Below are 24793 nucleotides of genomic sequence, written 5' to 3'. Positions count from 1 at the left end.
GAAATTTACGTAGATTCCAATTTTTATGAAAAATTCATAGGAGTTTTTTTTCTACAACTCAAGAATAAAAATGGTAAATAAAACAATAAAAAAAACTTATCCCATAAATTTAGTTGAAAATGAAATTGGTTAGTTTCCAATAAGCTGATTTCTTAATAAAAATTTACTAGAAATTCCAATAAGTTCATTTCTTAGTAAAAAACTTAACAGTAAGTTTACAAGAGAAATTTCAAACTTTTCTTAAAAAAATAAGAAAAAAAGTTGACTAAAGTAAAACTCAACCTATGAGAAAACCAACTTTATGAAGATTGACTTTTTTTGTAAGATTGGCTTCTTCAAAAAGTTAGACTTCGCATAAAGTTGACTTTGTAAGGGTGATTTTAACTTTGTAACTTTTTTTAAAAAAAAGTTTCAAGAAATTTTGGTTAACCTAATTTCTTTAAACTTTTAAGCTAACCAAAATTTCCTTTGTAAGCTCTTACAAGACAATTAGCTTATTGGAAAATTTTTAGTAGCTTTTTTTTTCTTTTTTCTTTTTACCAATTCTATTTTTTTTTTTTTATCAAACTTAAGTTAATTTCAATTTTTTTACCCAATTCGAAAAGTTTGAATTAGTTTTATTTCTAGTAAGAATTGAAATTTATAGAATTCTCCCAATTTTCAATTTTGAGGAAAATTTTACATAAGAACTTTTTATTTACCATGAATTTTCATTCCTTACAAGAAATCCCAACAAAATTTTGTTTTCCACCTTTTTTCTTTAAAAATAACAAAAAAAATTTACAAGAAATATTGGTTGAAACTTACCAAAAACGTGGTGAAAAACAAAATGGAAAAATGACATGTAAAGTTAAAAATTAAAATTGAGTTTGAAAAGTTGTATTAGAAAAATATAAAATTAAAGATTCTTGAATGTTGATAAAATGGTATTTTGACCATGTGGACCCTCTACTTAAAATCTCACAAAGTAAGAAAAAGTAGTTTTTATAAAAGACCTTAATTTTGTAAGGTGAAATTTTTTTTAAGTTAAAAATAACAATTCTCCAAATCTTTTTTATTTTATTTCTTTTTAGTTTCAAATGCCACATCAACCATGAAAACAATTTTTTTTTTAAAAAAAAGTTACTTTTTTTTGTTTTGTTTTGTTTTTTTTTTTTGTAATACATACATTTGGTTCTTGGCTTTGCTGATTAAGCTCATGTGGCTTGAAGATAAGAATACAAATTCTTCTACTTGTAATTATCATAGCAAATGAAAAGAGTAACACCACATTGGATCTCTTAAATCTGTTCCTAAAAACTTATGGACAAAAAAAAAGAGAGTATATTTTAAAATTTTAGAGACCAAACCAATTTACTTTTAAAAAGTATAGAACAAATAATTTACACTCTAAAATTTTTGGAACCTAAGTTTACTTATTCCTAAAAATTCAAGTACTAAGAAAGTTTTTTTTTTTTTTAAAAAAAAAAGATAAAAAAAGAAAAAACTTGAATACTTCTAGAACTATGCCATGTTTGTGAAATTGACTGAGTTCTTCAATCAAGATAATTTTCTTATGGTAAATTTTTCGTAAAATATTTTTTAATTTTTTCTAGGATAGTTGATGAGGCTATGTTAGCTTAACGGTGGTTTAATAGGGAGTTTCAAATCTAAAACTTACAAAACAAAAACCACATTTCAAAGGATCAAATAATACAAATTTTCCACCTATTTATAACCCCCTCACTCTACTCTCCTTCACCCAAATCCTCATAAACCTCCCACTCTTTGGCTTTGGAGCTCTAAAGCTCACCAAAACTAGAGAACCTCCTCCTCCCCAAACATTTCCTTCACTTGCCGTCTCAGTATCGAGCATATCTGTTGTCAAATGATCTCATGTTCCTTGGCGGCGACGAAGTCTTCGTCTCTATCGTCGGGTTTCAACTCTCTCGTTGATTGAAATATCTGAACGAAACAAATCACCAGGACGATTTAGCTTGGTCCATCAAGATGGAAAGTGGGATGTCTGCGACGATGACGACCACCATTGATGAGTTGAGTGTCTCAAAATCATGTTTGAAGGTTTTGGTCATACGATAATTGAGTGTCTTTTGGCAGTGAATGTTCTTGGTTCTTTTTTATTTCATATGTATCATTATGGTCCCCTACAAAGCTAGTGCTTGAAATCAAAGGCATCAATTCCCTTATTTTTTCAAATTTTACTACGGTTTCTATTTTTACCAACAGTGGGTGTATACCTACTAATGAAAATATGATTGTCTTCAAGAACAACTCTTGCATTTTGCTCATACTCATCCTACATGTACTAAAGTTTAATGTCTTATTAGAAGCAAAATTCAAATTTATGTTTAATATTTATATATATATAACTTCTTTCTAAAAAAATGTTTTGGACATGCATATGATCCATTTTCTTGCATCTCCTAATCATCCAATCACGGTTTTCATAGAAAAATTTATTATTTTTTCTAAAATTTTTTTTGAATATCTTGCAAAGGGGATGGAGTGATCAACTACAAAAAGATACAAATGTCAAGAGACTTATTACACAAAAAATTTAAGAGCTCGAGACATTTTGAACGTATAAAAATACCTATAAAATGTAAATTAAAAGTTAGAGCACTTATTATATATACTTTTTAAAGTTCAAAGACTTATTAGATACAAATATAAAAATTTAGAGACAAAATCAAAATTTAGTTCCCAATTTAATTCTCTTAAAATACATGTTTCTTCCTACTTTAAACTTTATGATAAATTTATTCATTTATTCTTGAACAGATATTGGGAGGTTGTTTGTATTCGATAGGTCTCTGATTGGTGATAACTTTAGCAGCGAAGGAGATGGGGAAGAAGGAGTGGAGATACAAATTGAAGAATATACTTAGAGTTGGGGTATCCCAACAAGAGATGGGGAATTCTCATCTCTTGTTGGGGCTTCGATGCAGGTTTTCAGTCGTGATGGCAGTGGGATTCATAATTTTGCAATTGATTATCTTTTGCTCATCGGAATGGAACAACTCGATGGAATTTAGGATGGTCTGAATCCGTATAGGAGTTTGTGGGATCATCTTTTTAGGTGACCAACTTAAGGCAGGTCATATTCGTTCTTTCTGTTTTTATCTTCTTGGCAGAAAGGAATATAAAATATTAAGACATTCTTCCCTGAGTCTAGAAACCTTGAGTCATGAGAACAGAAGAGTCATTTTTAGAAGATTTGGATGGCGTATCAAAGATGAAAAATCTCAAGAGAGGATGTCTTGCAATGTGGCTTTTACCTCGTCACATGCCTCAAATGAAGAAGATTTGTACTTCGAAAGTGGATGCTCAAGACACATAACAGGTAAAAAATCATTCTTGTCTGATCTAAAGGCATGTGGTTATGGACATGTAACTTTCAATGATGGAGCCAAAGGTGAAGTGTTGGATAGAGGAAATTTGTTGATATCTGGGGCTTCATTCTCTACGTGATGTCATGCTTGTTAAAGGCTTAATTGCTAATCTAATTAGCATAAATCAACTGTGTGATGAGGGATATCAAGTAAGTTTCTTTAAAGATATGTGTTTAGTAAAAGATAATAAAAACATGCTAGATATGATAGGTTCTCGTTCAACGGATAACTACTATCACTAGTCTCCTGTTGCTCCTATCGATGTTTATAACTCTTCGAAAATGAGTGAGATTGACACAAGAGACTTGGTCACATAAATCTAAGATCAAGAAGAAAAGCAACCAACGCGGAAGCCATTCTTGGATTACCCTCCAAAAACTGATTCATTTTGTGGTGAATGTCAATTTGGTAAACAAGTTAAAACTTCTCATAAGAAAGTGACATAGTGTAGTACTGTAAGAGTTTTGGAGTTACTACACATTGAATTGATGGGACCCATACAAGTTGAAAGTTTGGGATGAGAGTAATATGCTTTCCTTTGTGTGGATGATTTTTATCGCTTTACATGGTTAAGATTTATAGATACATCTGTCACCTTCAAGGTGTTCCAGACATTATGTCTTCAGCTTCAGCATGAACAAGAGAAAAACATTATTGAAAATTCTCAATTCGCTGAGTTCTGTACTTTCGAAGGAATTTTACACGAGTACTCGACTCCTATAACTCCTAAGTAGAATGGAGTTGTAGAAAGAAAAAAACTGCACGCTTCAAGAGATTGCTCGACCATGCTTCATGCTAAAAGGATGCCTCTTCATTTCTGGGTAGAAGCATTAAACACAACTTGTCATATTCACAATCATATTTCTTTGCACCCATGAACTGTCAACACTAATTGTTGGGCTTGCTTCTTTATAATTGTTGAATTCAGCCCAGATGATGAAAACTTATAAAGTCTTTCTTTGCTAATCCAAATGTGAGCCCAGTTCTTTTGCCCCAAAATTACTTTGGTTTGGTAGAAAACTTGGCTATTAAACGCCACAAATTTTCAGTTGATGCTTTACACGTGGTTTGAACCACTGCTCTTTGTCTTATGGAAAAATGAAAGGAAAAACCTTTTTCTAATGGGTGATTAATGCAGAATTAATTTTCTCTCTCTCTTTTGCTCTCTTATTATCTCGTTCTCTGCCTTTTGAATTCCTTACACTTCTTCTAACCCTAATGTTTTCTTGTTTGATCTGTGCGACTGCTTTGAGTAAACGATGGAGAAACATGCAATCGTGTAGACGATGGAAGAAGGAAATGAAGAGCAACCTTGCAATCATGTAGACGATGGGAAGAAGAAAATGAAGAACAACCATGCAATCGTGTAGACGATGGGAAGAAGAGAAGGAGATGCACAACGATATACGTGGTTCGGCTTATTGAAGCCTACATCCACGAGAAGGAGAGAGTTTTATTAAGAGCTAAGTCACATATTTTTTCTTTTACAGATTTTCAAGTTCTTCTTGAAGCTATGTATGTTGTATCTACAAAATTTTTAAATGATGAGTATTTATACTAACTTCTAATACAAGTAGTTATAATAACTAACTGTAAAAGTTAAAGAAATGTGAAATAGTTCTTGAATGTTAAATGTTTAAGCTTATATTCTTCAAATCTCCACCTTAAGCTCAACATGCAAGCTCTTCTCCTTCCGGATTTAATATGTCTTCACCCTTTTTTAGGAAGCAGAAACCCGATCTAACCAAGACAGTTTGAAAGCTTGAGTTTACTCACAGGTTTGGTAAGCATGTCGACTACGTTTTCGATGGTATGAAATTTTAGCACCCCAACTTCTCCTTTCTCTATTATGTCTCTTACAAAATGATACTTGATGTCTATGTATTTGGTCATTGAATGATACTGAGGGTTTTTGGAAAGGTAAATGGCACTTTGGTTATCACATTAGATTTTTACTACTATTTGATTAATACCAAAGTCCTTCATCAATCCTTTTAACCACAGTGCTTCCTTTATTGCTTCTGATAAAGCCACGTACTCTGCTTTTGTGGTTGACAATGCTGTAATTGACTGTAAATTTGCTTTCCAACACAACAAATTAGGGCCAAATAATAATTGATAACCTGTTAGTGATCTTCTTTTGTCTTGGTCACCTGCAAAATCTGAATCAACATATCCATATAGCTCTAAATTTGATTCATTAGTACTTTGATATGTTAATTTCGACTGTTTAGACCAAATTAGATATCTTAAAATCCATTTTGTTGCTTCCCAATGTCTTTTTCTAAGGTTAGACATGTATCTACTAATTAGACTAGTGTTGTATGATAGGTCTGGTCTAGTAGATATCATTAAGTACATTAGACTCCCTACTGCTTGATTATAAGGAATTGATTGTATTTGAGTCAAATGTTCTATGTTTGTTTCTTTTGGTGAGTTTTCTGAGGAAAGTTTAAAATGAGTAGCAATTGGTATGGTGACTGGTTTTGCATTAGTCATATTAAATCTATTGATTACTTTTTCATAGTAGCTTAGTTGGCTAATGATTAAAGTTGAGGAAGTTCTATCCCTTTGAATTTCAATCCCAAGGATCTTTCTAGACCGACTCGAGTCCTTCATGTCAAATTCTCTTTTTAAGAGATTTTTGACATGAGTTAAATCCTCCTTAGATTTTCCTGCTAGTAACATATCATCTACATAGAGTAATAGATAAACTTTGTTCTTATAGGTAGAAGAATTAATATAAGAACAAATATCATAGGAACTTCTTTGAAATCCAATCTCTCTATGTAGTCATTAAACCTTTTGTACCAGTATCTAGGGGATTGTTTTAGACCATATATTGACTTATTTAGGAGACAGTATAGGTCTTCCTTTCCTTTTTCCTCAAACCCTTTAGGTTGAACCATATAGATAACCTCATCCAAGTTTCCATGTAGGAAGGAAATTTTAACATCTAGTTGATCTAGTTCTAGATTGTACTGAGCAACTAGTGATAAAAGTAGCCTAATAGAGGTTTGTTTCACTATTGGTGAAAAATTTCAGTATAGTCTATTCCTTCCCTTTGAGTAAACCCTTTAGCCACTAACCTTGCCTTGTATCTAAGGTTTTCATCTTTGGTAGAACCCTCATTTAATTTATATATCCATTTAGAGGCTATAGGTTTACACCCTTTAGGAAGAGGGGCTAGGGTCCATGTATTATTGACAGTAAGTGACTCCATCTCTTCACACACAACTTGAATCCAAGACCTAACATTAGAACAGTTCACTGCCTCTTCAAAAGTAGCTGGTTCTTGGTCATTAAGAGCTATTGTGGCATTTAAAATTAGGTTCATATAGTTAGTTTCAGTATACCTAGCTGGAGGAACTGTCACTCTTCTTTGTCTATCTCTAGCCAAGGAATACTGACTTAAATCAGGCACAACTTCAGTATTCCCTATATTCTCATTTGAGACATCCTCTTCTTCTTCTAAATCAATAGGAGGGTTTTGGTTAGTGGAAGAAACTTTAGGTGTCTCCACCTCAATTGTATTAGTGCTATTAGAAACTTCATAAGATGTCTTTTCTTTTTGCATAAACATTTATTTCTTTCTGAAAGTGACATATATGCTTATAACAAACCTTTTTTGAATAGGATTCCACATCTTGAATCCTTTTATCTTTCAGAAAACCCTACAAACATACACTTTACTACCCTAGATTTTAATTTCCCTTGATTTTGATGAATATAACCAACAAATCCAAATACCTTTAGGTTTTCTAGGTTAGGTGGATGTGTGGTCCATTTTTCTTTAGGAGTCAAAAAATTTAGGGAGGAATGTGGACACCTATTTAAGGTGTACACAGTGTAGCTTCAGCCTGAACCCAATATTTTTCACTCAGAATTGCATCTGATAGAAGACACCTAACCCTTTCCATGACTGTTCTATTTAGTCTTTCAGCTACTCCATTTTGTTGAGGAGTGAATCTAACAGTCCTATGCCTAGTAATTCTTGTTTCTTTACCAAATTTGTTAAACTTTTCAATACAAAATTCCAGTCCATTGTTAGTTCTTAGGTATTTAATTTCTTTAGAAGTTTGTTTCTCTATCATGAGTTTCCATTCCTTAAACCTATCAAACACTTGGTCTTTAGTTTTAAGGAAGTAAACCCAACTTTTTCTAGAGAAGTCATCAGTAAAAGAAAGTAAATACTTTGAGCCACTTAGGCTAGGTGTAGGAGCTGGACCCCATAGGTCAGAGTATATATAGTCTATGATAGCTTTTGTGGTATGTTGTGCTTTAGTGAAAATTTGCCTTGTGGATTTCTCTAAAACACAGTGTTCACAAAAGGTTAGATTTTCTGAGAGATATTTAGGGAGAATCCCTTGTTTAGATAGGACTTTTAGGCCTTTAGCATTAATATGAGATAACCTCTTGTGCCATACATCAGCCTCTGTGATCTCATTTGTGGTGGCAACATATGACCTGTCATCATTTCAACTCCTTTGACCACAAATAAGTCATTTATCTTTTTTCCAACTAATATCACTTTAGAATCCTTTAGCACCAAGGGTTCCTCCTTTACCCTGTGCTCACACCCAATAACATCTAGTATACCTAAGGAGATTAGATTTCTCTTAAATTATGGAACATATCTCACATTCCTAAGAAGTTTGATAGTTCCATCCTTAAGTTTCATAGAAACAGAGCCAATACCTTCTATTTTATACCCTTGGTTGTTTCCCATATATACCATTACTCCTTCTATTTCTTTAAAGGTGTTAAACCAAAGTTTTATTGAGGTCATGTGATAGGTGCATTCGGAATCTAGAACCTAATCATGTTTTCCTAGAGAGTTTACATGATTGGATTTGTCTAAAATTGAGGCTAAAGCATCTGAGTAGATGAAGGATCCTTCTACAACAGATGCTTTGGGCTGTTTGCCTTTAGAATCTTTTTCTTTCTCTTGATTCTTTCTCTTTAAGATAAAACAGTCCTTAATTAGATGTCCCTTTTTCTTACGGTACTTGCATTTTATTTCCTGTTTTGATTTATTTCCATCTGAGTTGTAAGATTTTCTATATTTTGAATGGTTTTATTTGAAGTTTCCTTTTACAAATAGACCTTCACCACTAGGTTTATCTTTTCTATCTAACTCAAGCTCTCTAGTTCTTAGGGCTGAGATTATAGTATCTGTGCTTATACTATCCCTCTACAGTTCAGGCAAGGAGTTTAGAAGCACATAGACCTCATTTTCATCACCAAGTTTTTCTCCTAGAGTTTTAAATTTAGCAAAAATTTTCTTGAACTCATCTAAGTTATCAGTTAAAGTTTTAGATGAATCTATTTTAAATGTGAAGAATTTCTCCCTAAGATATATTTTGCTAGGAAGATATTGGCCTTCCACAGTCCGAAGTCTCCTTTGCCATCACATTTCTCCACCTCAAACCTTGTTACTAACATTTTTGGATAAAAAACTTGTGTCTTGATTCTTTAAGAATTGAGATCTTGTAAGTCTTTTACTCTGATACCACTTTGTTGAGTCTGCTTCTTTATAATGGTTGAATTCAGCTCAGATGATGAAAACTTGTAAGCCTTTCTTTGCTGATTCAAACGTGAGCCTAGTTCTTTTGCCCCAAAATTACTTTGGTTTGGTAGAAAACTTGGCTATTAAATGCCCACGATTTTTCAGCTGATGCTTTACACGTGGTTTGAACCACTGCTCTTTGTCTGATGGAAAAATGAAAGGAAAAACCTTTTGTTGATGGGTGATTAATGCAGAATTAATTTTCTCTCTCTTTTGCTCTCTTGTTCTCTCATTCTCTGTCTTTTGAATTCCTTACACTTCTTCTAACCCTAATATCTTCTTGTTTGATCTGTGCGACTGCTTTGAGTAAATGATGGAAGAAACATGCAATCGTGTAGACGATGGAAAAAGGAAATGAAGAGCAACCTTGCAATCGTGTAGATGATGGGAAGAAGAACATGAAGAACAACCATGCAATAGTGTAGACGATGGGAAGAAGAGAAGGAGATGTACAACGATATACGTGGTTCGGCTTATTGAAGCCTACATCCACGGAAAGGAGAGATTTTTATTAAGAGCTAAATCACATATTCTTTCTTTTACAGATTTTCAAGTTCTTCTTGAAGCTATGTATGTTGTATCTACAAAATTTGTAAATGATGAGCATTTATACTAATTTCTGATACAAGTAGTTACAATAACTAACTAAAGAAATGTGAAATAGTTCTTGAATGTTGAATGTTTGAGCTTATATTCTTCACTAATTATGAACTTTGGAAAAGAAGAAAACCCAATGTGAGGTAACAAAGTAATGCCAAAGTTTTAAAACTAACCATAATAAATAAATTTCAATTCCATCTGTTACAAAAACTGAAGTTAAAAGAAACAATTTAAATTCTTTTCTTTGAAACGGTGGAAATATTAAAAAAAAAAACGAAACATCATTAATGCTTGTATGAGGTGTTTGCTGAGTTGTCTTTTAGAGTTCATTAACTTATTGACATGCATAATTTTAGTCTTAGACCATGACTTTTTTGCAAATAGTTTTCGATTCATTTGTTTTTTGTAAATAATTTCTGAAAGTGCCCTATTTCTATAGTTAATCCTTAAAAAATGTGGAAAAAGGAGAGTTGTTACAATTTTTTAAGGTGTCAAAACATGAAAAACTTTTCTAAAATCAGCCGATTGTGCGTTGAGTGAGTAGTACTATTTTGTAGGGGTTTCATAACAGGTGCAAAGAGGAAAAGAATAAGAGTTCTGCATTTCTTTAATGTTTCAATAAAATAAAAACCTTTTCAAAAACAACATATCACAAGAGAAATATAGTCGATATAATCTCAACTGAGTAACGTTTTTGGTAGGGTTTTAAGAATTGCTACATTTTATTTATGGTTCAACTAAAAACATAACTTTCTAAAACATTAAGTTACGAGGTCTCAAAAAAATTCATAACTATAATTTGGATTCCATCTTAGTCTCGTGTAATTATAAAATTCTAAGGGTTTTCCTCAACGTTGTTATAAAGGTGGTAATAAATAAAATATTTATTATTATATCTATTTGATCCCAACTATTAACCGTGTTTAATAGGCACATCATATGCCTTCAATAAGTTAATTAAAAAATTGAAGTTTTCTGAAATTATTTTCTAATGTAAAAGTTTTTGTTTATTAGTTATATAAAATTCTAAAAAATTAGACGAAGTAAATAAAACCATATTTATTTGCCCACAATAAAATATAAAATTTTCAATAATATCTTTTTCAATTATGTTTTAAAGTTAAGAAAATAAATTGTGAACGTTACATAAACTTATAATATCATTCAAAACATATTGAAATCATTCTAATAGTGTGCACAAATTTCCAAGAAAAAAATTCATTTCCTAAGCAATTTCTAGCTCCAAGTTTTTCTTCAATCATTCTTGGGCTTGGCCTAAATAAGAATCTTCAACATGTTGGAGTTACCATGTAATTAGCGGAAAAAAGAGAGTTGTGCGATTGTTTAGTTGTCAACACATGAAAAACCTGTCGAAATTAGAGAAATTAGAGCATTGTTTTGTAGGGTTTCAAAACAGTTACAGAGGGAAAAGTATAAGAGTTTTCTACTAAGAACCTTTTTTAAAACAACATGCCACAAAGAGAAATATAGTCAATATAATCTCAACTAAATAGCTAGTATTTAAAAAACAGCCACAAGGAGAAAAAGAATGAGAATAGTTTTGTTTTATTTATGATTTCAAGTAAAAAATACTTTTCTAAAAAAGAAATAAATTAGTGATTATAATTTGAATTTCATCTTACTCTCACGTAATTATAAAATTAAGGGTTGTTTGCTCAATGTTGTTAAAAAATATGGTTTGTATATAAAATATATATTATTATATATATTTGGTCCCAAATTTTAATAGTGTGTACATATAGTGTGTACATCATATGCTTTCAATAAGTTCACAAAAAGATTTAAATTTTCTAAAATTATTTCTTTGTGTAAAAATTTCTATTTAGTAGTTATATAATTTTAAAAAAATTAGACTATATAAAATATTTATTTTGCCACAATAATATAAAATTTTCAATTACATCGTTTTCAATTATGTTCTAATGTTGAAAAAAAGTGAGTGGGTTTAGTTTATAGGAATATTTCTTTAAAGCATATATTTGGGTTTAGTAAATCAAAGTTATAAAAAAAATGTGATATTGAACCTTACACAAACTCATAATATCATAAAATATATTGAAATCATTATAATATTGTACGTAACTATAAAAAAAATCATTTCCTAAATAAACTAGTGGGTCTAGTTATATTTACAGATGAATGAAAGGAATAAGACTTTGAGATAACTTATTTTAGTTATAATTATCAAATGAAAAAAAAAAGAGTAGATTTAGTTCATAGGGAATACAAATACCACAAAAACTTTCACAAGAGAGAAATGAAACAGTGAGACAAAGCTTAACACAAACACATGACAATACAAGACAAAAAAAAAAAAAAACTAGATAAAATCTTTCCCGAATACGAGCTGAGTAGTCGATTACGAGGTAAATAGCGCTCTTTGTAGGCTTTCAATGCAAGAAAACCCTTTATGAAAACAACCGGCCTTGAAGAAATAGACCTTAGGCTTTTTGTAAGTTTCATAAACAACCATAAGTTAGAAAAGAAAAAGTTGTTTTTTTTAGGATTTTAGTGCAAGAAAAACCTTTTTGAAAATGCGATAACAGTTATGTTAGAGTATGAGCTGAATACCATTTTTGGTAAGGTTTCAAAAACAGCGCAAAGAGGAAAAGAACGTGTTTGTTTATGGTTTCAACTCAAACAAAATTTATTTGGCTGCAAGAAAAATAGAGTTATGAGTCAATTTCGTAATTTTAATTTTAATTTCATAACTATAAAATTCATTGTGGTGACTTCTAATAGTCACACTCAAGGGTTGTTTTCTCTAACACTCTTATAAAAGCTATCTTATAAGGTGGAATCAGTTTGTAACCATCTATTTTTATGGGATATATATATATATATACATACATACGATGGTCGGTAAGAAAAACATATTTTTTTTATTAAAAATGAAATATTTACCATTCTTTTTTGTTCTTGAATTTTTGTGGGCTATATATATATATATATATATATATGATGGTCAAAAACATATTTTTTTTTATTAAAAACGAAATATTTACCATTCTTTTTTGTTCTTGTAGGACTAGTCGAAATTTACTTTTTTTCTAAAAATTCGATATGCATAGCAATTTTTTTTTAAAAAAATTGAATTACTGACACCATGAACACATGGTCTGATTTGATGAATAATATTTTTCTCATAAAATTTAATAAGCTTTCTCATACAAAAAAAAATTTAATTAATAGTTCAAACCTTCACCTTATCTACTGAATAAGAACCTCATACTAGCTGCTTCACCTTATCTATTGAATACGTGCTGAAAAAATTTCAGCTCATCTACGTCTGGAAATTCTTCCCCTTGGAATAAGACAGGGTCTATACTTGCACCCATAATTGCAGAGTATCCCTCAGGCTAAGCATGTGGCCACCGAGCTTGGTGCTCTCAATGCATCTATAGAAATAAGGAGCCCTTCTTCTTGAAGTGTTTTCTGGTGTTAGTTCGACATTATTGGGGGATTAAGAATGTTGGAGTTTTCCGGAAACCCTTCGCCAGCCTTTATAGAGTCGTTTCAACATTCTTAGCCAAAATAAGAACCTTCGACGGCCATTTGCCAGCTCCAAGTTTTTTCATCTCCGTTTCAGCATTCTTGGGTTTGGCCTGAATAAGAACCTCCAACATGTTAAGAGTTAACGAAAAAAATAGAGTTGTTGCGATTTTTTTAGTTGTAACACATGAAAATCTTGTCTGAAATTAGCCAATTGCATGTTAAGTAGCATTGTTTTGTACGGTTTCAAAAACAGGTTCGAAGAGGAAAAGAATAAGAGTTTTCTATGTTTCTTTAGAATTTCAATGCAATAAAAACCTTTTTGAAAACAACATGCCACAAAGAGAAGTATAGTCAATATAATCTCAGCTAAATAGCTAGATTTCAAAAACAGCCGCAAGACAAAAAGAATGAGAATTGTTTCTTTATTTATGATTTAAGTAAAAAATACTTTTCTAAAACATTAAATTATAAGGTCTGAAATAAATTAGTAATTATAATTTGAATTTCATCCTACTTCTGTGTAATTATAAAATTTAAGGGTTGTTTACTCAATGTTGTTATAAAAGATAGTTAGTAAATAAAATATATATTATTATATATATTTTATTCCAAATTTTAATAGTGTCTAATAGGTACATCATATGCTTTTAATAAATTCACAAAAAGATTTAAATTTACTAAAATTATTTCCTTAGTAAAAATGTCTGTTTAGTAGTTATATAAATTTTTTAAAAATTAGACTATATAAAATATTTATTTTGCTACAATAATATAAAAATTTTAATTACATCGTTTTCAATTATGTTCTAACGATGAAGAAAAAAGTGAGTGGGTTTAGTTTATAGGAATATTTCTTTAGAGCATATATTTAGGTTTAGTAAATCAAAACTATCCAAAACAAGATGTTACATTGAACCTTACACGAATTCATAATATCATAAAACATATTGAAATCATTCTAATATTGTATATAATTAAAAAAAATCATTTCCTAAACAAACCAATGGGTCTAATTATATTTAGAGATGAATGAAATTAAAGAAATAAGATTTTGAGTAACTTCTTTTGGTTCTAATTATCAAATAGAAAAAAAAAAGAAAAAAAAGAGTGTGTTTAGTTCATAGGGAATACAAATACCACAGAAACTATCGCCAAGAAAGAAATAAAACAACAAGACAAACCTTAACACAAACACATGGAAATACAAGACAAAAAAACATAGATAAAGTATTTCCCGATTATGAGCTGAGTAGCTAATTACGAGGTAAATAGCAATTTTGTTTGTAGGTTTTCAATGCAAGAAAATACTTTATGAAAACAACCGGCTAGAAATAGACAGAAGAATTATGTTAGAGTTTGAGCTGAATAGCATTTTGGTAAGGTTTCAAAAACAGCCGCAAAGAGGAAAAGAAGGAGAGTTGATGTGTTTGTTTATGGTTTCAACGCAAACAAAACTTTTTTGAAAATATTTGGGAAAAATAGAGTCAGAGTCATTTTCGTAATTTTAATTTAAATCTTATCTTAACTATAAAATTCATTGTGATGATATCTACCGTCACACACAAGGGTTGTTTTCTCAACGTTTTTATAAAAGCTATGTTATAAGGTTGAATCAATTTGTAACCATCTATTTTGATGGGCTATATATATATACACACGACGGTTAATAAGAAAAATATAATTTTTATTAAAAATGAAATATTTATCATTCTTTTTTTGTTCTTGTAGGTCCAGTTGAAATTTACTTTTTTTAAAAAAAAATCGATATGCATAGCAATTTTTTTTTTTTTAAAAAAAAAAATTGACTTGCTGCCACCATGAACACATGGTCTTGGGCTAATGAAAAATAACATTTTTCTCATAAAATTTAATGAGCTTTCCCATAGGGATTTGACTTATGCCTTCGATGGCAATTACTAGCAAACAACAACTATATATATTTAAAAAAATTTAATTAACAACTCAAACTTTAAAAGAATGGAGGAAGCAGATTTTCTTAACCATGTTGCCAACTTCGCTACCGTTGTCATAAAATTTTAATATCTTTTAACTTGTAGTAATAAAAGCCCACAAAAAAACAACACAAACTTGAGAATTAAGAGATACTTCTTGCCAAATCCTTAAAGCCCTAAAAGCTACTTAAATTAAAAAAACAATATTGACTTTGCCACAATAAAATATAATTTTCTCACTTTTTCTGCTTCATATTCAACTCATCGAATCCCCTCGAATCCCCTCGAATCCTAGTTCCCAAAATATAAGACTCGCACCCATATAAATGGATTGGACATTAAAGATCTTGAACAAATCAAAGCTTGAAGATCGTGATCATATTTAGGGTGTTGAAAAAACCCGGTAACCCGACCAACCCGGACTACCCAACCCAATTCGCAAGTGTTAGATTGGGTTAGATTTTATTTTGGGTTGGGTTGGGTTAAAAATATTAAAAAAATATTAAATTCGGGTTGGGTCAAGAGTTACCCTATTTTAGGGTCGGGTTGACCCGACCTGACCCAAATTTATATATATATAAGTAACAGAAAAAATAGTCAAATTAAAAAAAAAAAACAGAACTGGTGACCCAACTTGAAAAATTTTGGGTTGACCCTAAAAAAAAAACTAATAGGGTTCATTATTAGCCAACCTGAATTTTTGGGTTGGTCCACAAAAATCTTCCAACCCGGACTATGTACACTCCTAATCATACTTGACTAGACATTAGAGGTGGAAGAATAGTAGAGTTCAAATAGATTTGGGCAAAATGAACGGCAGAGTGAAAACCGTGATGAAACTAGTAGAACGACTGAGCAAAAAGATCTGGTGCCGAGACGACGGATTTGGTAGCGTGCCATTCACGGAGCTGGTGGTGTGCGATTAGACAAAGTTGGTGGGGGCTGATTCGATAGAGCCGATGACACGTGATTCGACGACGATGGGAAGAGATCAACGACGCTGGCGGTAAGTTGACGAACCTGCAACTCGAACAGACCTGCAACATGAAGCTCGAACGGACGTCACAAATGAAAACTTCTCTTTAAGGTGTTTCACGTTGAAACCCTAACTCCAAGGAATTAGGGTTTGGTAAAGGGGAAGGAGAAGGAGAAGAGGAAAAATGGAGAGAGGGAAAGGAAAGGAAGAGTGGAAGAGAAATGAGAATGAGTTTTATTGCTGCTTGTGATCTTCAACACTATATTTTTTTTTATTATAAAAGTTGTGTATCCAAAATTCAAAGTAAAATTTGAAGGTAGTGTAAAAGTAAAAGTTGCTTTGGCTAAATTTTTTATGCTATGTCCAGTAAATGCTACTAAAATTCAAAGAAAATTGGCTTGAATAAGAACCTCATATTAGCTGCTTCACCTCTTATAGTGAATATGGGAATTCTTCCTCTTGGATTAAGGCAAGGTCCATACTTCATTGGTAATTGCAGAGTATCCTCAGGCTAAGCATGTGGCCACTGGGCCTATAGTGCTCTCAATGCATCTACATAAATAAGGAGCCCTCCTTCTTGGAGTGTTTTTCGGTGCCAGTTCGACATTCTTGGTCAGATTAAGAATGTTAGAGTTTTTAGATAGCCTTCGCCAGCCTAAGTTATAGAGTCGTTTCAACATTCTTGGCCAAAATAAGAACCTCCGACGGCCATTTGCCAGCTCCAAGTAATTTTTTCCAATCTCTAGAGTCGTTTCAGCATTCTTGGGCTTGGCCTAAATAAAAACCTCCAACATGTTGGAGTTAGCATGCAATTAGCAAAAGAAATCATGATTATTAAGCATTCTAATTCATTAATAAGGGAATTAAGGTGAAAATCAGTTTTTGGTGAAGAATGTCAAGAAAAACTTTTCTTCTTCAACCCTTTTGCATGCCATCATCCTATCCAATTGATAACTTGTTGGTTTTTAAACAATTTAGTCATTGCATAACTAATTGATACCAAACACCAAGAAGATAGTGGAATTGGAGGTGGAGAAAGTGGGCAAAACCCACTCAAATCAATTTCAATTGAAATTAAATCAATTATTTAATTAATTTTTTAAAATTAAATTCATATAAAATTGATTTATATGAAAAATTAAAAAATTCAATTTTAAATACAATTAATTTAAATAATTAATTTTAAATAAAACTTATTTAAGTAAAAAATTTAATTAATTAAAATAATTTAATATCCAATATTAAATTATTAAAAAAACCAATTCCACAATCATGAATCCCTTTTCATGTAATTAATATTTAAATCAAATTTAAATATTACCAATTGTCCAATTTTGTTTAATTCAATAATTAAACGTTTAATTATATCACATATAATTAATGATTTCCTCAATTCGATTTTTAACATTTCAAATTTCTGATCATGTTATTCTAAGGTTTAATTCTTTGTGAGCTAGTAGGGGACCTAATGTCTATAGATCATGGGCTCCAACGATCCGCAATCAACCGACTAAACTCTAACCTGTATTAAACAACATTTATTAACTATCGAGTCAATCCACGAAAGTCCAGTAGTTGCACTCCTCTCACTATAGATATATTTGTGTCCACTAGAAATAACAATAATTAGTAATTCAGTCCTTCATAGGTTGTTCGTAATAACGGTTGGGTCTAAAACTGTTTTACCTCCGAGATTACATCTTGTTCCTTAAGTTTCACTGATTCTCTATGAACAATTGGTTTGTGATTCAATCACTAAACTAAGTCCCTCTCGGGCCAATGAGAGGGTGAGGCCCCTTGTTCAAGACCCGGAGTTAGCACTCAAGGAAATAACCTCTCTACTATCCTTAAAAGTGCGTAGTAGAGAATTTCATCTTGCACCCTATGTCCCTAGCTGTCTACCCAGTCTTACTCCCATTATTGAACTGACGTTGTTGAGCCAACCCTCACCCATACAAATCTAAGGATCATCTCGAATAAACAAGAGTTCATAGTTAGCTCAGGATTAAGGTCAAGTTACCTAGGTCATCGCTTTGAAATAGTTAGTCTTAAATAGTAAACAATGTTATAAAGTAAGAGTGACTTATTTTTTGGTTCGATCTTATACAAACTCTTTGCATAGGACCCCTCCATTCGCATGTCTCCACATGAACAAATCAGGATCACTTCGTTTGTAGCATTTTACAACCATTGTAACATCTACAAAGTGGGCTGCATCCAACAGTCTCCAGAATAAGGTACTCAGCCTTATCCGTATACTATAAACCATTTTGGCTATTTTCTTGAACTTGATCTACTCTTATGTCTACACATAAAGTCCAAGTACTCATGTAAGATCTAGTTTATTGGATTTAGATTATTTCTAAAACGAAATGAGCAATTCAAACATTTAATAAAAACTTTATTGAATCAAACTTCAATAACATCGATTAGTTTATTGTTTACAAAGCACAAGTTTTAGGACATAAAACCCAAAAAAATGACCCTTCATCAGCTCCAAGATTTTCTTTCGATTTCCAAAGTCGTTTTAGCATTCCTGGCTTGAACAAGAACCTCTAGCGGTCCTTCATCAGCTACAAGTTTTCTTTTTATCTTCAGAGCCATTTTATCACTATTGGCCTGAACAAGAACCTCTGGCAGCTCTTCATTTCAGCGCCTTTTTCAATCTCCAATCCCTTTTCAACATTATTTTCTCGAATAAGAACATCTGGCAGCCCTTCGTCGGACATTTCGGTGCTTTTATCTTCAATCTCTGACACCGTTTCGATGTTTTTGTCCTGAATAAGAACCTCTAACGGCCCTTCGTCGACCGTTTCAGAGCCTTTATCTTCAATCTTCAGCATTGTTTCAACTTTCTTGGCCAGAATAAGAACCTCCAGTGCTCCACCTTTTCTCCGATCTCGGTTCAACTCTTTATTTTCTCTTTTGTTACACTTTCAGCCATTTGCACGTTTTCAAGCAATAGTCGATTTCCCTCGAATATATATACCAAATTATATAAATAATAATAATAATCTTGCATTTTGTGTCAAAACTACCCTTAAATTTTTAAAATTTTCAAAAATACCGTAATTTCTACAATATATTTCCCCCCTCACGAAGATGCTTACCTCAACTTTGGTCCTGACACTCAACATTCTTAAAACTTCCTCACTCCCAGCTTAACTAACTTTCTCCCTTAATTACCTTTCTACCCTTCACCCTACTTATGGTTCTCACTCTTAACATCCTTACAACTTTCTGACATAACTAACTTTCCCCATTAATTACCTTTCTACCATTTCTAAAGTCTCAATTGAAGGAAATCAAACATGAGGATTTCTATGAGCAGTGGAATGATCGTTCCAAATTCCATTCAAAATTGAACATACACAATTACAGTTAAGAAACGAAAACTTACAGGTCATCCACAATACGAAATTACAGCATGCTTAACAATAAGATCAAGGGATAACAAATACATACCTTTGAAGACTCATGCTTCAAACTTCCTCGATCACGAATGCTTGAACACAACGACTGCAACAAAGCACGATCACAGTGAACACGAACTCAATAATCTCCAAGATCACGAATCCAACGAATGGCCTACAAAACCTCGAACTCAGTCGAGTTGAGTGAGGACACCACCACAATGGCTACCTTGGTATTCTTAGTGTGAGTACGTTTACAACAGCCGCATGAAAGAGGGGCCTCTGTTCATGAACATGTCCTAGACATAATGGTCCACTTTAATGTGGCGGAAGTAAACGACGTTATTGTTGACGAGAGAAGTCAAGGCGGTTTTATTCTAGAATCTCTTCCGAAGAGTTTTCTGCAATTCTGTACAAATGCACTCATGAATAAAATTGAATGCAGTTTGACTACTTTGTTAAATGAGCTACAGGCTTACCAAACCATGTTAAGAACTAAAGGTCTGATTCTACTACCGCTGAGAAGGGAGGAACATCCTCCAATCCTGATGTTGCTTCCTTTTCATAGAGTAAGAGTATTTCTGTTAAGAAGAACAAAGAGAAAGGGAAGAACAAACCCGCTGGAAAGAAAGGCAAGACCAATGCTGCAAACAAAGGAAAGTGTTTCCACTGCAACGAAGAAGGGCACTGAAAGAGAAACTGCCCTCAGTACCTTGCTGAGAAAAGAGCAGAGCAAGCAAAACAGACAAACTAGTTACTGAGGATTGCTTGCTCAGCTTTACCAGTAGGAGATGTTGTTGTTTGATGATAACCTTACCTGGTTTTGTTATCTTGTAAAGATTAAATTGTATATATTTTTGTTGTAAATGAAATGTTCATTTTAAAAAATTATGTTTGTTCTATCTCATAGCAACTTCTATTAAGAATCAAACTATCAAAAACCATTTTCAAATATTCAGATATTTAAAAACAACTATAAATCAATTAGATCAAAGTATAGAAAGTTTAAAGATTTCTAGATCTGACTATTAACAAGAGTTGTTAATACAGGTCAAATGCGTCTTACTCAAAGAGTTGAGAGTACCTCAATGTAGTGGGAGGAAAGTGTGACTTCCTGGTCATTATTAAGAATAAGATGCATTCCCATATAGTTTAATTAAAAGCCTATTGTACACTGACATGTTTACAATGATTTTCTCAGCTAAAATGTTTAAAAATCACCTAGTAAGACTAGGAATACCAGGTTAATAACCTAGGGCAAGTGGGAGAAATATTGGGTATGGGATACTGGATGGTAAACCATGGGTATGGGATGCCCTAGTTTATTGTATTTCTCTATAAAACTCAGACACTCAGTCTTATATATTGGATATATTAGAGTTTTAGTCCAAGTAGAAGTTTGTTAGGTTTTATGTCCTAAAACTCGTGGTTTGTAGACAATAAAACTTATTCTGAAAATTCAATAAGTTGTTATTGAATAGATATTTTGCTTAATAGAAATCCAATAAACCTTAAAGTCCCTTGACTATTATATGAGTACTTGAACTTTATGTGGAGACATAAAAGTGGATCAGGTTCGAGTAAATAGTCAAAATGATCTATAGTATATGAATAAGATTGGGTCCCTTATTCTGGTAACACTATTGGATGCGGACTACTCTGTAGTTGTTACAAAGAGTTGTAAAGTGCTATAAACGAAGTGATCCTATTTCGTACATGTTATGACATGAGGAGTAGGGGTGTCCTTGTGCAAAAGGGTTTGCACAAGATCGGACCATCAAATTAGTCACTCTTACTTTATAATGTTGTTTACTGTTTAAGACTGACTATTTGAAAGCGATGACCTAAGTAACTTAACCTTAATCCTGAACTAACTATGAACTCCTGTTTATTCGGGATTATCCTTAGATTTTCATAGGTGAGGATTGGCTCAACAACACAGACTCCATAAACTCACATTTCAGGGTTAAGACCGGATAGATAACTTGGGACATAGGGTGCAAGAAGAAATTCACTCCTACCCACTGTTAGGGATAGTAGAGAGGTAGTTCCCTTAAGTGCTGATTCTGGGTCTTGAACAAGGGGCCCCACTCTCTCATTGGCCTGAGAGGGACACAGTTTGTTGATTGGATCACAAATCAATTGTTCATTAGAGGATCAGTGAGACTTAAGGAACAAGAGGTAATCTCGAGGGTAGAACAGATATTAGACCCAACCGTTATTACGAACAACCTGTGAAGGGTTAACTTACTAATCATGGTTATATCGAGTGGATATAATATATCTACAGTGAGAGAACTTTAACTATGGGCTTTAGTGGAGTGACCCATTAGTTAATGAATGGGGGTTAATTCGGTCTAATGAGTTAAGCCAATTAATCTCGGGTTTTTGGAGCCCCTACTAGCTCGTAAATGGATTAGCTTTAGAGTAGCATGATAATTTAATTTGAAACGTTCAAATTAGAATTAAAGGAATTAGTAATTATATGAGATATAATTACGCATTTAATTTTAGGAATTAAATGGAATTGGAGAATTAATATTTAAATATATGAAGGTGGATTTGTGTAAAATTAATTTATATTTGATATTAAATTAATTAGAATTATTTAAATTGTTTAAATAATTATTTATTTTATTAGAAAAATTAATTTATGAAATTAATTAGTAAAATTAATAATTTTTTATTTTTGTAATCAAATTGTTTTTCTAAAATCAAATTTGGAATTTGAAAATTGAAAAAAAATACACAAAATGGAAAAATGGTATTTACCATTACATCTTCAAGTTGCTCACCTATAACCCACCATCTTTAGACTTCAATTACTCCAAGCATGAGCTGCATCTCATGCATCAATTTTCTTTGCATGATGGTATGCAATATATTGAGAAGATTGGAGTGAATTTGAGACATGCAATCTGTAGAATTTTTTGCTGAAAAATTCGTGTGAAGAAGGTGTTCTTCAAGTGGGTTGCTACTGTGAGCTCTTCTCCAAGTTCCCTTGATTCAAGCTTATTTTGAGTCCTGCAGCTCAATCTAGAACACCAAGAGAATAGTGGGGAAGTTCTTGTGGTGGTCTACAACGAGATTTAGAGAGATTTGCAGCTAAAAATCGAGCTTTGAAGAAGTTCTACAAAGGTATGACTTGAAGCCTATTTATTTCTACAGTAGCATGCTTTAGTTTTTGCTAAAATTAATGAATTAGAGTCCTTATTGATCCTTGTTACTTTCGTTGCTTGCTGATACAATCCAACAGTTGAGTTGGCAATCTAGCCACTCTTACCCATACTAATCAAAGGACCGCCCTAAAAAACAGGAGTTCTTAAAACACTCAGGATTGAGATCATGTCACCTATGGTCGTTTAGGTGAGATGTAAGTCTAAGTATCAACAGCGTTATATAAAGAGACTAATCATCTCGTGGTCCGATCATATACAAACTCTTTGTATAGGACACCCCTGCTCGCATGTCTCCACATGAATGGTTAGGATCTACCATCTGTAGTAGTTCACAACACTTGCAAACCTCTACAAAGCGGGTCGTATCCGTAGTGTCACCAGGATCACGTATCCCTCCTTAATCCTTATACTATAGATATTTTTAGGTTATCACTTAAGGCGTGATCCACTTGTATATCTCATATACATGCTTAAGTTTACATACAGTAACCATGGAGCATTGTTTATTGGATATGAGTAAATGCCAAATAAAATAAGTCTTATTTTATTCATAACAATCTGTACAGTTTACAAACTATGAGACTCCGGGAGAATTAGGACACGAATCCCAATAATCTCCCATTTGTCCTAATGCCTCGAGAGACTAATGTACAATACATGAAAAATTACAAGTACAATATACAATAAACTAGGGCATACTTTATACCCCAATATCATCTCTCACTTGTCCTAGACAAGATGCTGCATGTCCCGTAGACCCAAAGATTCCAGATGACCCTCGAACATTTTAGCCATGAGAGCCTTTGTAAACGGATCAACAATGTTGTGCTCCGTCGTGATCTTCGTGACTATCACATCACTGCGATGCACAATCTCCCTGATCAAATGGTATTCCCGTTCTATATGCTTGCCTCTACGATGACTCCGATATTCCTTTGAATTTGCCATAGCCCCACTATTATCACAATAAAGAGTGATCGACAAATCCATATTTGGAACAACTTCCAAATCTGTAGGAAATTTCCTCAGCCAAATAGCCTTCTTAGCTGCTTCACAAGTGGCTACCTATTTGACTTTCATAATGGAGTCAACGATGCATCCTTGCTTGATTCATCGCCACACTACAACCCCTTCATTTAGAGTGAACACCGACCCCGATGTCGATTTACGAGAATCTCTATACGTCTGAAAGTCAGAGTCTGTGTATCCTGTAAGGATTAAATCCTTATCTCCATACACGAGCATGAGTCCCTAGTGCTCCATAGATACTTGAGGATTGTCTTGACCGCCGTAGAGCTGTCTCTTATACACATCTAGATGTGTATAAGAGACCTGTGTATCCTGTAAGGATTAAATCCTTATCTCCATACACGAGCATGAGTCCCTAGTGCTCCATAGATACTTGAGGATTGTCTTGACCGCCGTAGAGTGATCGAATCCTGGATTGGACTGATAATGACTGATAATCCCTACGGCATAGCAAATATTGGGTCTGGTACACAACATTTCATACATTAAGCTTCCAAAAACTAAAGCATAGGGAATCCGTCTCATCTCCTCAACCTCTTGAGGTATCTTAGGACATTGATCCTTAGACAAAATACTTCCATACCTGAAGGGTAAAAAACCCCTCTTGGAATCCTGTATTCTATACTTGATCAACATATGATCGATGTACGATGCCTGAGACAAGGCTAACCTCTTGTTCTTACGATCCCGAATGATCTGGATCCCTAGAACATATTGTGCCTCACCTAAATATTTCATTTGGAACTGGACAGCTAGCCACTTCTTAATGTCAATCAGAAACCCTACATCATTCCCATTGGGTAAGATATCATCTACATATAATACCAGGAAAGCTACTGAGCTGTTGATGATTTTCTTGTAAACACAAGGCTCATCAACGTTCTGATTAAAGCCAAACGATTTGGCCACACTGTCAAACTTAATGTTCCAAGATCTAGACACTTGTTTCAGCCCATAAATGGACTTATTAAGCTTGAAAACTCTTAGCTCTTGATCTGGAACTACAAACCCCTCTAGTTGCGCCATGTAAATGGTTTCCTCAAGATTACCATTAAAAAAGGAAGTTTTAACGTCCATTTGTATATTTCATAATGAAAAAATTGTGCTATGGACAGGAGTATCCTGATAGACTTGAGCATACAACAGGTGAGAAAGTTTCCTCATAGT

At 32.8% G+C, this 24793-nt stretch overlaps 1 pseudogene; it reads left to right on the top strand.

Moving 5' to 3' along the window:
• The first annotated feature begins 1510 nt into the window (after nucleotides 1-1510).
• On the top strand, nucleotides 1511-3035 carry LOC120070198 (annotated as a pseudogene).
• The last annotated feature ends 21758 nt before the right edge of the window (nucleotides 3036-24793 follow it).

This window comes from Benincasa hispida, chromosome 1, assembly GCF_009727055.1.
Source record: "Benincasa hispida cultivar B227 chromosome 1, ASM972705v1, whole genome shotgun sequence".
NCBI lineage: Eukaryota > Viridiplantae > Streptophyta > Magnoliopsida > Cucurbitales > Cucurbitaceae > Benincasa > Benincasa hispida.
This window is presented reverse-complemented; position numbering and strand designations above follow the sequence as displayed.